The sequence below is a fragment of the Rousettus aegyptiacus genome, unplaced genomic scaffold (genome assembly GCF_014176215.1).
Source record: "Rousettus aegyptiacus isolate mRouAeg1 unplaced genomic scaffold, mRouAeg1.p scaffold_m13_p_1, whole genome shotgun sequence".
Lineage (NCBI taxonomy): Eukaryota > Metazoa > Chordata > Mammalia > Chiroptera > Pteropodidae > Rousettus > Rousettus aegyptiacus.
The window spans coordinates 116,770,610-116,788,532 of NW_023416284.1; the positions used below are offsets into that span (position 1 = coordinate 116,770,610).

The window sequence follows — 17,923 nt, forward strand, 5'->3', positions numbered from 1 at the left end:
AAAGAATTTCAATATTTAACCAATGCTGCAATTCTTTAACTGCAAAGTCACTTTTAGCAGAATATAAAAGTATAGGTCCTGCTCATATGAATTGACTTGAGTTGAATGACCATGTTTGTTTCAGAAATGACTGCCAATTCTCTTTACTAAACTACTTTGAAATACAGTCCAGGAAATCTTTAATAACTGTCTTAAATTAAATTAACTTATCCCTACCTCAAAAGAATTCTGGTAAACACCATTTTAATAACACATATTGATCATTTTGGGCTTTTTCAAATTTTCAGATACTAAAGCCAATAATTGAACTTTTTTCCCCATTGCTGTCATTTTAAAAAATCAAATGTACTTTCAGTAGGTTCTTTTGATATATTAGATATTTGTAGGACATGCATCAATGTCAAGGATTATGGATAGTCTGTTTATTTTGCTAATCTACCCTCATAAGACTGCTGATTCCCACCCAAAGAATCTGATTTTGGATCTGGATAGGGCCTAGAAAGCTGCTCAGGTGATTCCGTAGATTTCTTCCTGAACCATTATGCCCTGGGCCAGGGGAAAGGACCCAAGGAGGCATGAGGGGTGGGGAGGTCAATACAAATACACAAATACAGTAGCAACCCAAGGAAGTCCCTGTGGAAGTAAAAAAGTGCTTTCATAGATCTGAATGTATAGGGTTTTTGTTTTTTTTTGTTTTTTCCCATTCCTTTCCTGTGTCTTCTTAAAAGAAGGTGGGAAAATATGAAGCATTAAAGTCTTTTACAACCATTTAACATAAATTTTAAAAGAGAAATGCATGGGGAAAATAAAACAAGAAGAAAGGGAGAAAGACCAAAGTTGAGGGTGATGGCAGTGGGAATTAGGAGAATTGAAAGAAATGTACAGAATAAAAAGGAGAGATAAAAATGAGGGTAAACAAGCTGGGAAGGAAAGGGAAAACAAAGAGGGAGAGGGAAGGAAATAGAGATGAAGGAGAGAGGATGAAACTATAAACCCTAGGAATTACTAAATTACTCTTCTCTTACCTTTTTGGCTGTTCACTTGGGCAGGGCTTCAGATCCCTTAGAAATGCACCTTTACCTTTTAATAGCTATTCATAGTTCTTTAGCTATTTGTTCTTGAACCTCCTCCACACAGAAAAGGAGAGCTTCTTTCTGAAGTAGAAAGTATTTACTGGGTCTGGGAACCAGAAAAAAATCAAGCTAAGATTAGCTTGAGCTCATAGTTTTAAGTTTTTTCCACCAAAGTGTCTCTTCCTATCACTGTTATTCTCCAAACACTCCTGAGTTTTGTCCTTTATTAGAATATGGAAAGCTGCATGATCTTTGGCAGGAAATAGGCTTTTAAAACTGTTTCATGCTATGTGGCAAAATTTTTACAAATTCTGAGCTAAATGGGGAAATAATAGAATTTTCCACAAGGTTTGCTACATATTGCGTCATTTGTTGCTCAATAGAAATATAATGCAAACTACAAACGCAAGCCACATAAGTAATTATAATATTTAGTAACCACATTAACAAAATAAAAAGAAACAGGTGAAATTAATTTTAATAATACAGCAGGTCTTCAAATAACATCGTTCTGTTCAACGTTGTTTCTTTATAACATTGACAAGCTGCCATAGGAACTTAACTCTTATTTATATCGATTAGCCTGTGGTAAATTGGTTTCCTGATAAAGTTTTGCTTAAAGTCACAGAGCTTATTGATGATGTTAAATGAGGATTTACTATATATTATGTTTAACTCAATATATCCAAAAGATGACTATTTTAACATATGATTACTATTTTTAAATGTTAATACAATATTTTACAATATTTTTTATTAACTCTTAATAATCTGGGTTTATTTTTTTACTTGACGATACATCTCAGTTCAGACTAGTTCCATTTCAAGTGCTCAGTGGCTACCTGCAGCCAGTGAATATCATATTGTGTAGATCTAAATGATGATTATATTCAGAAACGAAAATAGTGCCAAGAAATTACTTTCTTCTTGCCCATTTTGTCTTTCCCAGGTTTCTAATTAATGTTCCTGTTTTTCATGGAAATGTCTTTTCAATATCTGCAAATATTAGGCACATCAAAGGCAAGATAAGACAAGTTTTGTTTTACTTGTCATTTCTCATTATAAAGAAATGGCTAGTATGGGCTTAGTTAAATAAAAAAAAGTTTAGTGTCTTAGAGTTCTCTCCAGGTAATCAACTAGAGAATAGATTCTACCTGGTTTGGGGACCATAATGATTCTGTTTCAGATAGACTATGCTAATTTTTGCTGCTACGGTTATTGATTAATGTGGGAAAGAGCAGGTGGTAGTGGTGATGAAAATGAGAACTTATTGTTTTTCTCTTATACTATGTTAATTTTGCTCGACTAGCTCTGAGTAGATGATCTTGCAAGCCTAGGATAAGTCACTATACAGTGACTAGGAGGAAAAAATATAAAACGGTAGGATTTTATTCTTAGTAATTCTCAACAATGTCAAGTTTCCAGGGTGAATAATCATGTATTTTATTATGGTATATGTGCTGAATTGAGTTAAATTGACCCTGCTTCATTTTATATGTGAAATAGCAATATGTGAAAGCCTGTACCTGCTTTGCTATATTTGGGATTAATGAATTCTCCAAAAAAAAAAAAAAAAAAAGGAAAGAAAAAAATGTACATCATGTATTCTTCTGTATAAACTCCAGGAAAGTGTTTTAAAAATGTAAAATATTGATTGGTGGCTACAGTATTTTATCTAGGTTGTTAGGACCCCATTGCTGCTCTGAGCATTTTATAATTGATCATATTCCTGTATTTGACTTCCCTGGTAAGTTTCGATTGGTGCTTTAGTGTTCCCTACTAGGAAAAATAGAAACATCGGAAAGAGCTTCTTGTTGAACAAGTTATTTGGTACTGCCTCTGAGGGTTATCATGGCTAGTTTGTGTGAAAAGTGGTATTTGATACTGATGTCCAGAACAGTTTTGAAGTGTCATACTGGGATCTTTCTCTGAATTGCTTGTTGAAATATAATTGACTTGATTATCTCAATACTCAGTATCTCTGCTTTCTTTTGAGTTGAGGTAGAAACAAGCTGAAATAATCCATTGTTAAAAATATGATGTTTTTCAATCTTTAAACTGTAGATTTAATTGCTGGCAGCGAAGTAAAAAATCAAATACAATTTCTTATATCTCTTAAAATAAAGTTATAAAATTTAATTATAACTCACTTTATTATAGTTCAAGTTTTCTTATAAAGTGTCATGCACTTTGATCTCTTTGTGCATTTAGAGTTTCAACCAGGATTTTCATGTATCACTCAAAAATTGTTTATTTGTAAAGAATTTCCTTTGTACCTTAAAATATGAATGTTTTTGTTGAGCTGGGTAGTACTGTTTTGCAGAAGCAAAAGTTATTTTGGAAGCAGATATAGTCAGAGAATAATTTCCTTAACCACAAAAATACATATCTACTTCTTATTTCTAAAAGACTTCCAAGATGATTTATTATATTAAAGATTTCATAGCATTCTTTTTAAATGATGGAAGCCAAATTTGATAAAACTCTTGTTTTTTGGTTTGATTGATTTCATTTGTTTGTTTGTTTGTTTGTTTTTTATTAGATAATGTCGAATACCCAAAAAGTTCAAAATACTGGATAGCCTCACTAGCAGGTTATAATGAAAGCAAATCAAGTCCAGATTTTATTACACAGTCAGGTATTTATTAACTAAACACAGCAAATAAGGAATAAAACCTGTTCTGTAAGCACAATGAAATTCTAGGTTTTTCTTGTTTTAGATACTTTGACTATACTCGAAGCAGACATAGTAACAATCTAGAAGCAGGCTTCTGTGCTCTTGAGTCAGTATCATTCAATCAGAAATCCTTGTACTGTAATGTCTGAACACAGAATTATTGGGGATAAAACTGTGGGCTCCATCGCTAAGTAGTACAGGATATAGGTCTCAATGGAATTTTCCATACAGTTCATTCAGGAGAAGTGTTTAAGTATATTAGCTAATTTACACAGCCACAATGCCTTTATTTTTACCAAAGGGAACCCATTAATACATTCACCATAATGATTAACCAAACATTAGTTCATCAGTAAACACCAGCCTGCTATATTCAGTTTGATAATGAGTAAAGTATTCATTGTAAATAAATTTACCTAGACCAAAAGGACTTGCAGTTGCCACCTCTGGAGTATGGCTCTTTCAAATATAATGCCAGCTGACCACCCTGTTCTGTGCATTCCTGGACAACTCCTAGAACTAAGGTTAAACTAACTAGCATTATATAGTATCATAATGAGAATACCCAAGTGTTATAAAACAAATCAAGACATCCTAAAAATACATCTTAAAAGTTAAACATTTTTAAAACTAATACTCAAATATGGGTACAAAGTTAGACATGAACTTTAGTCTTAAGAGACCTAGCAATAGTCTTCACTGACCATCAAGGGAAGCTTCCCAAATTATTTCAGATGGGCAAACATTTCCTTAGCACAATTTAGGAGAAATTCATTTTATGATTCTTGATATATGGACAATTGAATTACATAATGGGCTGTGTCTTTTAATTCAGTCTTGCAACCAGCACAAAAATTTCCTGCGTAGAGCACTTTTTAAAAGTCACATACTCTAAAATCTTGTATTTCATCTAGTACTTATTCATCCTTTATAAAATGTTGTTATGTTTTTATTCTGTAGTTTGTATAGAGATAATTAGTAAATGTGGGCCAAACCAGAAGCCTATGATCATTCTAATAGAAGATGTTTTTGTGTTGTCAGAATTGTGTTTTTTAAAAATAAAATCTTGAGTTCGACTACTTCGACTCAGGTAACACTCTCTAATTTACCTATTTCCCCTGAGACTTTCTTTTGTCAGAGACTCAGATTTTTCACCCATTACTTAAATGCCTAGCCTCTGAATATATATGTGTTCAAGTTCTGAGAAGGAATATTGAATGTGTTTTTAGTTACCCATTCTGTTTCTTTTGATACTCTACGACGCAGTCTGTCCCTCCTTTTGAAATTCAGTGGTCTTCATGCTTTCCTGCAGATCTCCCTCTCTCAGGTGGAGATGATTAAGAGCAGGCATTTTAAGACAGACCTGAACACTCTGTCTGCTGCTTTCTAGTTGTATGATCTTGAGCATGGTACTCAGCCTCTCTAGACCTTAGCTGCTTCTTAGTATCTCTTAAAATGTTGTTGTCAAGGTGACATGAGATAGCAAGTATGAAGCTCTTGGTTAGCACTCCTTAAACAGCTGTGATTATGATGATGATGATAACAGTAACCCTCAGTTCTACATCTGATTCTATAATTCTTTTCTGAACTTCAGACTTCCTCATGTCCAATTTTTTGCTTACCACTGAATTCACCGTTCATGTCCCTGCCCCAAACTCAAACATGTTCTATATAAATTGAATGTATCCTCTGTAGTCCCAAACCCAGTTACATAAGCCAGGTCTCTGAACATTATCCTTCATGTATCCTTCTCCGTCATGTAGTAAGTCTAATAAATCACCCACTTGTGCCAGTTGTACCATCATGTTTCTCAAATCCATCTTTTTGCCTCTATCAGGTACTAATAATCATCTTCACTAGTCTATTGCTTCCAGCATCATTAAATCCATTCTCTATCTTGTAGCCCTAGTGATGGAGCTAAAGTTCATATCTGACCACTCCACTTCCCTGTGCAAACATGCATTCTTGCCTCACCTCCTACAGAAGTGATTTTCAAACTGTGCTCAGTCCTAAGCAGTGAATAATGTTTTATTTATCTATCAAGGTTTCTATTCATTGATTTTCTTGCATTAATATGTTGGGGCTCTAGGAACAAATTTTACTGAGAAAGAATTCTGTAGCTTATAAAACTTGAAAAGCCTTGAACATGACTTGCGCTGACCTCTCCATTCTCATTCTGTTTTACTGACTTATGTTTATCACACCAGCGGCACCAAACGGCTTATAGTTCATCAACATCATTCTCTGGCTTGTTCCTTGCTATCCTTCAGCCTGGAGCACTTTTACTCTCCTCCACCCCACCTGATTTCCCAAATGTCTTCATCTGGCTTATGTTTATTCTGTGATACTCTGTTTAGTCCTTTCCTTCTGTAGGAGGCTCTCCTCTCACCTCTACTCAGGTACATCAGCTCTGGGTCTCTGTAATTCCAAGTTCATACTTATAATCTCATATTATCTTACCTGTTTCCAACTAGACCATAAACTTCCTAGGGTAAGGCTAGGTTATATTTATTGTTAAATTTATTGCCAGCATACAGTCTTAGTACAATAAGTATATAATATTTATTGAAATTTATTGAATGAGTGAATGCATTTACTTAAATTAATCATCTGGGCTTATATCTATGGAGCTAATAGCTATAGTTAGTTTTATAAGGATTAGGGTCCCCAACTTTAGACAGATCTAAGCCAGTATGCTGATAAAGGTCATTTTCCTGGAGCCCATTTTAAGCTGTAAGTGATTGATGGCACGCTTTAAAGATGATCTGATGTGGTTCCTGGGTTTTAGTTAAAGAGACTCTGAAACCTAACAAATGAGAATCTTTTTACTTGGTAAGTCATGCAGAATAATGTTTATAACCTTCAAAATGTGCTTATTTATAATTTCTCTCATAGAAGCCATTTCCTGCCAATAATGTCTCAAATGCATGTTTATTATATCTCAGATGTGTATCTGATCCTAATGGCTAAAGCTAAAGCCTCCTATTTAGATTTATTAACATCTAATTTATTGACTTGCTATGATGTTTGTAAAAGGATTTAAATGTAATAAGCTTACGTATGACTCATTTGAGTCCATTTCGAGGTATCTTACTAACTCTGCCAGTTCTTCTGTATTCCTAAAAAAATCTTTATTGAACCAAGGAACAGAATGGTTTGTTAGTTTCTTGATTTCCCCAGGCTCCCAGCAATGAAGGATTATTTTGTCCTGATGTTATGGGGCTCATGAGAGACAGTGGGATTGGATAGACTTTGCCCATTTTAACCTTGTCATTCCCTGATTATAAATTTCCAGTTTTGTGTTGTAGGAGCCAAAGATCACATTATCAAAGTCAACTTCAAAATAGAACAAAAGATCAATATGAATGATAGATTTGAAACAAACAAGAAGATGAAAGTAGAATTATTTGATAATAAGGAGTTACTGAAATGGTTGAGATAGCAGAAGCCAAATTACCTTGAGAGATATTAAGTGTATGTTAAGTCAAACTCCAAAGCTGGACAAAACTTCCAAACAGGTAAAGAGTAGAACATAATTATCAGACTTATGCTGTAGTTTCTCTGGAGAGCATCAGGCCTGCTTTGATTACCTCCGTTCATTTATCCTCAGGCCGTTGTACAGGAATATCCTCTAGGCAATGTAAAGGAAATTCTTGATTTGGCCAATTCTTAGTCTCTACTCCTTCCCCCTTTACACCTGTCCTTCACGAGTTCTCAGTTGGACTACCATAATGTCCTTCCAATTTTGGTCTGCTCATTTAACCTTTGTTTATATTAGCCCATCCTTTATGTGACTGTGCAAAAGATCTTAAATTTAAAGAAAAAGTAAATACCTGATTATGTCATTCTTCTGCTTGCAACTCTACAGTGGATCTGTAGAGCTCATGAGATTAACTGCATTTTCTGAATATCACTCACATTCAGGCTGTCTCTAGTACATAAGTTGACTTTGTGAGAAATAAAAGGGACACTCCCGGGTAGATGACTTATAAAAATGTTCTCCTCTCCAGGATGATAAAGCCTCCATGAGGACTTATGGCCTCCCATTTCTGCTCCATGTTATAGGCCCTGTCTCTGTGCTTTCCAGGGTATCCCAAGTCCACTGGAGCCACCCTTGACTTCACGCCTTTGTACTTGTTTCTACTTTGCCTTATAAACTCCTACCACATTTTAAAAGTTGGCTTATGCAAATCATTTTAGTGAAGTTGTTTAGCACCACTTTCTGTGTCCATAACACATGGTATATATCTCCATTATTCACCAGTCACATTATTCTTTAACTATGTATTTACTGATCAACCTTGCCCACTGTACTCTGAGTCTCAAGGTCATGTTTTTCTCTTGTTTCTAGGCTATAAAACCACTAATATTAGTGCTTATTCTATACATGATGTAAAATCAATAAATATTGAATGAATGAACAAATCCATGGCTTTATTAAATAAGGGATAATATAACAGGAGCACAGCCACTTCTACTTTAGGGGACCTATATGGAATAATTGCAATATATATCAGTTTTTTGCTGTTTTATGAGAGGAGTTGAAAAAATTATAAAGTTGAAGAAAACATTAAAGACTTACAGAATACCTGTGAGACCTTCCTTTGATAAGGATGAGTAATTCTCAAAGAGTCTTACTGAAAGATAGAAGATTAACTGTTTTTCTCCCCAGGAACCAAACCAGTAGAGAAGTTAAAAATTTCTCCCTATGTATGATTTTTTACTTACCCTCTTTTCAGTATATAACATGAACTGGTCAGAAGTTTGTATTACTCTAGCTGATAATGTTTATGAGAATACTGAATACACTTTAAAGTGCTGAAGTGCTGAATCAGCACCACATAAAGTGTGTTATTTTAAATCACAGATATTCTCACGAAAACAAAAGGTCCTTGAGATAAGATTATAATAGTTTTTTTAATGGCCCATTTTACTAACTTTGAGACTATACCACTCTGGGAGCGAATATGGGATGAAGAGAATTGAATGTAGGTTATCACTAATGATCATTTTACCAAGGTAAATTTTGCCTCAGTGCAAGTATGGAATAGGGAGGGTGAGAGTATAGGAGAGAACGCCTTTCACAAATATTTCAGAACCTAATTTAGGAGTCGGAAAGCTTTTCGGGTAAATATTTTAGGCTTTGTGAGCTATATAGTTTCTGTCACAACTACTTAACTCTGCTGTTGTAGCTCAAAAGCAGCTGTAGACAAAGAAATGGATGTGGGCGGATTTGGATTTGGCACGAGGTCATTGTTTGCCAACCCTGAGCAACATTGAGTTTTCTAGAAGCGTCTAGGGTACATACAAATAGAAAAACTGCAATGTAAGGTGAGGCCAGTCCGTTTTTAGGCTAATGCGTTTATGTAAAAATGACCTTCAGTTCTGAAGTGTCTACCCAAGGTTTAGTGTGTGTAGCCTGCAGAACTGGAACAGGGGAACTTTCGTAGTTTCTGAAAGGGCTTCTGCAGAGATAAAAAGGAGAGAGAATCACTTTGAATTCCTAATTTTGGACAAGAACTAAACACAGAATTTCTTCACATATGGTGACTATTGGTTAGGATATAAAAAATTAAAACATGAATCAAATCACTCTTGACCCAGCAGGACATTTTATGAAGGGAAGAAGCTAAAAGCAGCTAACAAATGCTCCATGTATAAGACAACAAAGATGGCTATTTTTTTTTTTTTTTTTTTTTTTGTAGAAGAACATTTCTTAAAGTACAGCAACAAATGTACCTGTTAGAGAAAGTCTCATCTCAGTCTTGGGCTGAAAAGTAACATTTGACACAAAAAATAGGGATAGCAGAGTCCAGCTAATTCCCCACTAAACTCACTCATAGAGTTCTTTTATTTTACTTCTCACTCTGGTCTTCACTCTTCTGAAAGTCAGATGATAATTACATATATCACATCATAAGCATTGCTATAGGAAACATCAGAACTAAAATGCAAACACTGATGCCTAATACTGGAAAAAAAATAAATATGTTAGAAGATTAAACTTTATTTTTCACTTCTTTTGTGATGCTAGTCAGTTAATTTTAAATCTTAAGCCTTAAAGAAAGAAGCAGGCATGACTGAGTGGAATCTAGGTCTTAACTATGAAATTTAAGATGCCTGAAATTCAAAGTGAGTAAATTAAAATATTTATAGTCATCCTAGGCTTGTGGTGTACTGAATTAAAGATTAAGATTACAATTTTAAAGAAGAAATGATTAGTTTTAACAGTAGAAATATAATGAAAACTTTTAATTTATAATTTTAATTCATGAGGAGGGACTATGTATGTTCTGTGTTAAACTACAATTCACATAGTTTTCATGTATTTCTGTATAGGTGTGTCTGTAAATAATACATCAATATATGTACACAGAATGAGAAAGGATTTTGAATGAATCTTATCTGTATCTATTTTACATTCTTATTGTTAATTAAATTTTATTTGTATTTCAAAGTGATTTTTCCTAATGAATAGGAATGATGTGTATTACTTTTACAAAATTTAAGTTCCGTTTTTCTGTTTTGTCTCATACTTATTATTATTTTTGTTAGAAATAAGAGCATCTATTTTGCTGTTTAGACACATTTGTTACATATTTTTCTAACTTCCAACATAAAGTTACAAAGTAAATCCTGTATATCTAAGGAAGAACACCCTTTACAGAAATGGAAATGGTAATCTAATGTATTAATTACTTATTGTTGCATAACAAATTTCCTAAAATTTAGTGCCTTAAAAATAAATATGTATAATCCTCACAGTTTCTGAGTCAGGAATTTGGGAGCAATCCAGCTGGGCAGTTCTGGCTCAGTGTCTCTCATGAGGATGCAGTTCAGAAGTGTGAGAGCCGCAGTGATCTGAAGGCTTGATTGGAGCTAAAGAGAATCTGCTGTAAGGTGGCTCATCATTCCAGGAATAATGGAAATTTCTGTTATTCTAAATGAAGCATTTTCAAGATTTACCATTTACTGGCCTTGTGCTATTTGTCACGTTACTTAACCATTCTCTCACAAACCAGCATTAGTGATTTTTTAAAATTATAAATTAGATCACAATTGTCTGCTTAAAACCCTTCAGTTGGAATAACTGAAGCTTCTATTATACCTGGGATGGTATCCAAATCCCATAACATGGCCCACAAAGCTCCTATATGACCTGGACCCTAAGTACTTCTCCTATTCCACCACTTCATATTCATTTTTTTTTTTTTATTCACTATATTCCTGTCATGCTGGCTTTCCACTACCAGCATTGAGGATTAGATAATAAACCATTAGCTAGGTGACCAGAAGCCTGGTTTGTAGCTATTGCCTTGGTTAGTTATTAACAAGGCCACTGATGACACAATCTCATCAATTGTATGCTTTGCTTAGCCTACAGCTCTTTTCCCAGCCTCAGGGCTTTCTCACATATTTCTCCCTCTGCCACAGTTAATCCTCTTTCATTCTTAGACTAGCCTAGTTAATTTATACATGTCCTATAGCTCAAATATAATCTCAGAAAAGACTTTCCTAAAACTCCATGCCCCCAAAACCAAAAACAAATAGTTTTCACATTATTCTTTCTCGAGGACCACATTTTTTTCTTTATAACCATGCTTTAATTTGTCACCTTATTTTTGTTTAAATTCAGAAGGGAAGGGACAATATTTGATTTATACCATGTGCCTAGTATAGTGCCTGGTACTTAGCAACAGGCATTCGTTAAGTATTTTTAAATGAATGTAGAATGTCTAACCGTCCACTGTTGTTGTTTTCTAATCTAGCAGTGGGGAAGGGACATTATGAGGATCAAGGAAGATTGCACCTCGGATAGTATCGAGCACACAATAAACTTTTTTAATTGAGGTGAAATTTACATACAATGAAATGCACTATGAATAATGTGATGAGTTTTGATCAGTATATACATATTAACCAATACCATAATTAAGACATGGAATACTATCATCACCCTAGAAAGTTCTCTCTGTCCTCTTCTAGTCAACTTCTATACCCCACAGGCAATCATTATTCTAATTTCTGTCATATGTTAGTTTTTATCTGTTTGGGAATTTCATGTAAATAGAATCATATAATGAGTACCTTTTCATTCCGGTCTCTTTCACTAATGTATTGTTTTTGAGATGGAACCATATTGTTATGTGTATTAGCAGTTAATTATTTTACATTGCTGAGTATTATTCTGTTGTATGAATATACTACAATTTATTCACTCTCCAATTGATAGACATTTGAATTGTTTTCGGTTTTTTTTGTTGTTATGAGTAAAGCTGCTCTAAATTTCTTGTAAACATTTGCATGGACATGAATTTTCACTTCTCTCAGGTAAATACCTAGGAGTATAATTGCTGTGTTAAAGGCAAGTTAGAGTATTTTTAGCTTAAAACAAAACTGAAGAGTTTTCCAAAATTGTTGTACCATTTTATACTCTTCCTAGCAATCTATGATAGTTCTAGTGTTCCATATTCTTGCCAATATTTAAATATATATTTTCCTAATAACTAATAAGGATCAGCACCTTTTCAAGTGTTTCTAGTCTACTTTATATCCACTGAAGTCTTTGTTCAAATATTTTTTTTCCTTTTTAAATTAGGTTGTTTGTATTACTGCTTTGTAAGGGGTTTTTAAAGTAATATATTCTGCATAATAATAGTCTTTTGTTTTATATACATATATATTTTTTTCATATATACATACATATTATTTTCTTTCAGTCTGTGACTTGGCTTTTGTATTTTACTAATGCATATTCCACTGAGTAGAAGTTTTTAATTTTGTAGTCCAGTTTATCATTTTTTTTCATAGTTTGTGTTTTATAAGTCTTCTATAAGATCTTTGCTTATTGCTCAAGATCATGAAGATATTCTATGTTCTATAAGCCTTATAGTTTTGGCTTTTATGTAGATCTATAGTATATCGAATTAATTTTTTGTATGCAATGTGACATAGGTATCAGGGTTCATTTTATTCCATGTGGATATCTGATCCTTTGGGTATGCAAACAAATTTTAGAATCAGCTTTTCAATTTCTAAAAATTTGTTGCAATTTTGTTGGCATTCCATTTAATCTCCAGGTTAATTTAGGGAAGAACTGATAGCTATTTTCAATAACTGTTCTTATTAACTTAGTGGCAGTGGATATGGATTGGCTTCATGAAATAGAAACAAAGATTTTATGACCAATTGAATAAGGATCGTGAGAAAGAAGGGATCCTCACCAGGTGCAGTGTTCATTTGGGCCATAATATAATTTTCATATTTCAACTGAAGAAATAGTTGCAGGGAATCAGAGTCCATGGGGGGATTCTTCGACCTGCTTGAGGGAAAATATTCTGCGCCCAGCATTTTTTTTCTTACTCTTGTCCTTTAGTCCTTTACTCTTTTTGAACTTTTTTCTTAATGATTTCCAAACTATGTTTTCTCTAAAAAGTGAAGCATTTTCCTTTCAAACTGCTATGTATTACTATTAAACCACGTGCAATTACAGACTGAATTTATTTTCTTTAAATTTCTTGAGTTGTTAATTACCAGATGAGGGCAAAATTGTGTCTGAGATAAAGTTCATGGACCACTTTCTCTTTAGGCATGTAGGCATGTCTCTTTGTGTCCGTTATGACTACACACAAAGAAGTATTTGTGGAGAGTTAGAAAGTGAGCAACTATGCTCCCCTCCAAAAAGCCGGAGGCTTGTGGCACACTTCTTACATGGAAGCATAGGATTTCTCAAATTAAAGTGAAGAAGGAAGAGCACAAAGAACAGAAATTATGTCAAGCAAACCACCTCTGACTTCATGTCCAATGAATGAGAACAAATTTTAAAACTCATTAGTGAATATTCTGTCTAGAAACCATGTGTTTTAAATTTCACTGACTAGGTTTTTTGAAAAAATTATAGGCAATATGCTCTATTTGTCTTACTTTAAATTGCTTACCATCTAAATATCAAAATAGCCACTCTTTTGCCTGTTAATGCAAACTTAATGAATGCTTTTATTCAAAAGGTAAAATAAGACATTTACCCATACATCATTTATTCAGCCTGGTTCTTTTTTATAATAAAGTAATAACATGAGTGTGCCTAATTTTTTCAAATATTAGAAAGGATCCTGTTGTGTATAAATTATGTTTTGCTATTAAAGAGCTTTTCTGTTTTACCCTGTGAGGCTCTTTCAGTGATACAGAAATGTGAGTAAGTAGCATAACTGTTTCTTTATTATCTTTTTTTTCCTTTTCCTTTCTATACTGTCGAGAAAAAGTGAGGCTTTTTTTTTTTTTATCACCAAATCCTGAAGCTATGTATCTTACAATTATTTCCAAGATTTTCTTCATTGAGTGTTTTTCTGTATTCTATTTAAGAACTGATTTTTTTTTTTTTCCTGAAATGTGTGTTACATGCTACACTGATTTGCTTCCCTGGAAATCCTGCATTCTGCAGCCTTCTCATTTAGCTTCATTAGCTATTGGTTGTAAATAAAAAAGAAATGCCATCTGAAGTAAACAAAATACTGTTCATCAATTTCCACTGCTAGCAAGTGGTGATAAACTCAATTTAAAACAAATGGCAAAATATATTATACAGATGGGAAGAAAGTTATTTTCTATTTTATCTGCTGATCATGTTTAAGATTTAGCTGACTAGTGTGCACTAGTGTCTCAAGGGAGATAGTGTGAACTTTGTGAGAAAAGTGCATTTTCAGTGTACATTCTGCCCTGGATACCCACTTGTAGTTTCTTTGGTGATAATAGAGCTTAGCTATACACATCAAGGGAGAACTAGATTCTTCAGGGTATCATGCAGGGTAGCTCATCTCAGTATCCTTAATGCTTGTTGGCAGACCGATCTATTTGTAGAGATGTGGTTGTTACTCTATAGTCGAGATAGCTGGAGTGTATTTATGCAGTCTCCTCAGTCTCATGTCCAGCTATGAAGAGGATCCTTGTTAAGCTTCCAGAGCCCAGTTATTGAAAAAGAGGGGAATTTCAATGAAATCACTGCAGCTAGCAATACAAAGAAAATGCTTAAGCTTCATTTTCAGAAATGGGATTATATGCACCAAGAAGGATAAAAAATACAACTATTTCTGCTGGTAGGGAGAATTCTAAGATCAGTAAAGGCATTTTTATAGGGTAGAAGAAAACAGGCAAATTTCAGAGTTGAAATACAGTTGATAGAGGGAAGCTGATTTTTATACTTTTAAATATCTTGCCCTACCATGATTATTTGGGGGCTGGGGGGACTTGCAGGGGGCATGAATAATGTGTAATGTTGGTGTTTTTTTCATAGAATGATGGTAAAAGGGATCACTTGTCAACATAACAAATGTCTGTATAACAAAAGCACATGTGTATAGAAGTGAAGGACAGTTGGGAATTGTGCTGAGTATGACAATATTAGATAAAGTTAATGCATTTAAAAAGTGAAAGCAGAAAGTCATTAAGGAAATAAATTACCTTTATGTGTCAAAAATGTTAGATTTCACAAGCATTTTTCTAAAGACTAAATGGTATATAGTCCAGGGCCCCAAAGTAGGAATATTAAATTTTTATAATAGGATAAACATTTAAAAGGGAATGACTTATAACTGAAAATATGTTTAAGGACCCAAGTGCATATATTGGGAAACTATACCGAGACAATTTCTCAACTAGGGTAAAAGAGATGGGTATTCGGAACCACAGAGGCTTTTCTATCCACCTTTCTCACACCCTCTCCAAATTCTACTCCTTTGGGAATTATATGAGTAGCCTGAAAACACTCCACAGGTGTTTCTGATCGGCATCCTGGTTCAAAATCACTGATATTGTGGCTTGCAACAGAAAAAGGAAAGGTTGGATTAAGAAACCAAAGGCTGAGATTGTCTGTCAGTACTTCTGTATTGGTTTTTGCCATGTAATCTACTGACCTCAGCTTTACCTTATGTTAGCTAAGGATAAGAGTACACCAAAGCAGTGTTTGGGAGATTAATATTAAACTCTTTGACCTTCCTGGAGAAAAGCACAAGATATTAAGAGAAAGGAATTTTCAAAGCTAAAAATGCTGTATCATTTCAAATTTGCTTAATAAGAAAATGAGTCAGTACAATGTAAATTAATGCAAGTTCTCAGCTCCAAGCAGATGAGATTCAACAAAAGCTGAACACCCATTTTAAGTAATATCTTATTCAATATGTCCTCCATGACTAACCTTGTTGCAGCTGGTTTGTCAACCCCCACCCCACCACTACATTTCTGTAATGTTTTCTCCTGCACTTGTGTTCAGGAACATCTGGTTAGTTTTAACTTCGAAAAGTTTAAACAACACATTTACTGTTTCCCCCTCACTTCTTTATGTGGAATAATGTCATAGGGTATAATCCAGCAAATATTCCATACACATGTAATACTAATGGAGTCAGACATAAAGAAGGCATTGGATATATCAGAATAAAATAAATAGTGGAATTCTTTCAGCTGGTTAAGTTTTTTCTTTTTAGGTTATAACAAGCCATATTTTCCTGACTACATAATCACCATTAACAACTGAAGGAAAGTTAACTAGAAGTTAAAAAATAATCTTGTTGCACTCAAATGCATATGACCAAAAACCATCTCTTTCACAGGGATGCCTTGTATAAAGTCTTTTTTTTTTTTTTAATACACAGAACCATGTGTGTGTCCGCATGAGTGTTTGTATGTGTGATGTGGTCCATGCTGTTATACATTATTTTGTTTTCATAATTCTCCATCTTATAGTAGGAGAGTGGGGGAGGAGGACATGTTGAAAGTCAAACTTAAACATTTTTTTTAGTATATCTTGTCCTTTTAATGTGTAGCAGACCAGATAAGATGAGTACAACTTTGGGGGAAATACTTTGTGTCTATGTTTTTATATAGTGAAGCTATGTACTTCTGTATGTCTCACCAGGCTTTAGTGTCCTATCTTCTAGAAGTCAATAATCCAGACACACATAAGTGATAAGGCCTATGCTACAAGAGCGTTCACCTTCCTTTAAGGAGTGCAAGGGGAGGAGAGTAGCTTTCCTCATTGCAAGCAGAAATCTATTAATTTTGCCTTATTATTGGAACTTCTAGATACTATTTCAGAGTCAACTCACCATAGTAAAAAGGAGTTCTTGTCTCAAATCCTGAACATTCCATTAATTAGGAAATGATCTTCAGTAAGTCTTCTAGACTGTCTCAACACCAATTTTCTTAACAGCAAAATAGAAATATATATGAATATATTGGTGGAGATTGGATGGCCTAAGTGGAAAAGGGGAGGGTTAGACTCTGGAGGGGTTAAAGGGAAACCATCTTTAATTTCTTTATAACTCTTAGAGTCAAGGATTCTTACCCAGAAAGAAACGAATTCTTTTATTTTGCAGTATTTTTATAGTATTTTTATTGCATTTGTTTTATTTATATATTATAATTTCTCTGTGTCCCGGTATTAAAATGTGGACACTAGCATTTGCTATTGTATTTTTTCCCCAAAATTTAGTCATGATACATCAATATAGCAAAAAATGTGAACTATTTTGTTTATTATACACCTGAGCCAGTCTAAACTGTATTTAGGAAGGTCAGCTCCCTGCAAGTGGATCAGATCTGCCCTCAGTCTCTTAAGTAAAAATCATTCCTAATGGTAATTGTTAGTAAATACAGTGAAGAACAAAATTATGTTTAAAGTCATAACAGTACATTTGTTTTGGGGTGCTTTTGCCATCATTTCCACATTTTTTTTCAACAGCCTTTTTGTGTTTGAATAATTATTATATGCAGTTGCACAACTGAATAGAAAATTGTCATCAAAACAACAACAACAACAACAAAGAAAACAATAGCAGTAATCTATAGCTGAACTCTGCAGGGAAATGCACGTTTTTATAAGAAAAAACTCTCAAGCTGTTAGAACTGATAAAATTTCAGAAATGCTATAAGTTCAGCTTGCGATAGATTTGTTCGTTTCATGAGTAGAATGAAAAATCTTCTCTAAGATAATCCTTTGGAATCAAGGTTCATCTAGAATAAGGAACTATCAGTTGTAAAAAACAAAGTAGGTTTGACCCCTAAATACAGATTCAGTGGTTGCCGAATGTAATCTGAATTGTTATTTCAATAGGGTAATTTATATATTTATCTTTCAGAAAATTGTGGAGCCTCAGTAAAATCATTCGAGTGTTTTATC

General features: G+C 33.9%; 1 protein-coding gene across 4 annotated transcripts in view; it reads left to right on the top strand.

Annotated features, from left to right (window-relative positions):
* The window catches only part of ADGRB3 (adhesion G protein-coupled receptor B3), a 653,858-nt gene that overhangs the window by 519,743 nt on the left and 116,192 nt on the right, over positions 1-17,923 (top strand). The gene's annotated exons all lie outside the window — the stretch shown is intronic.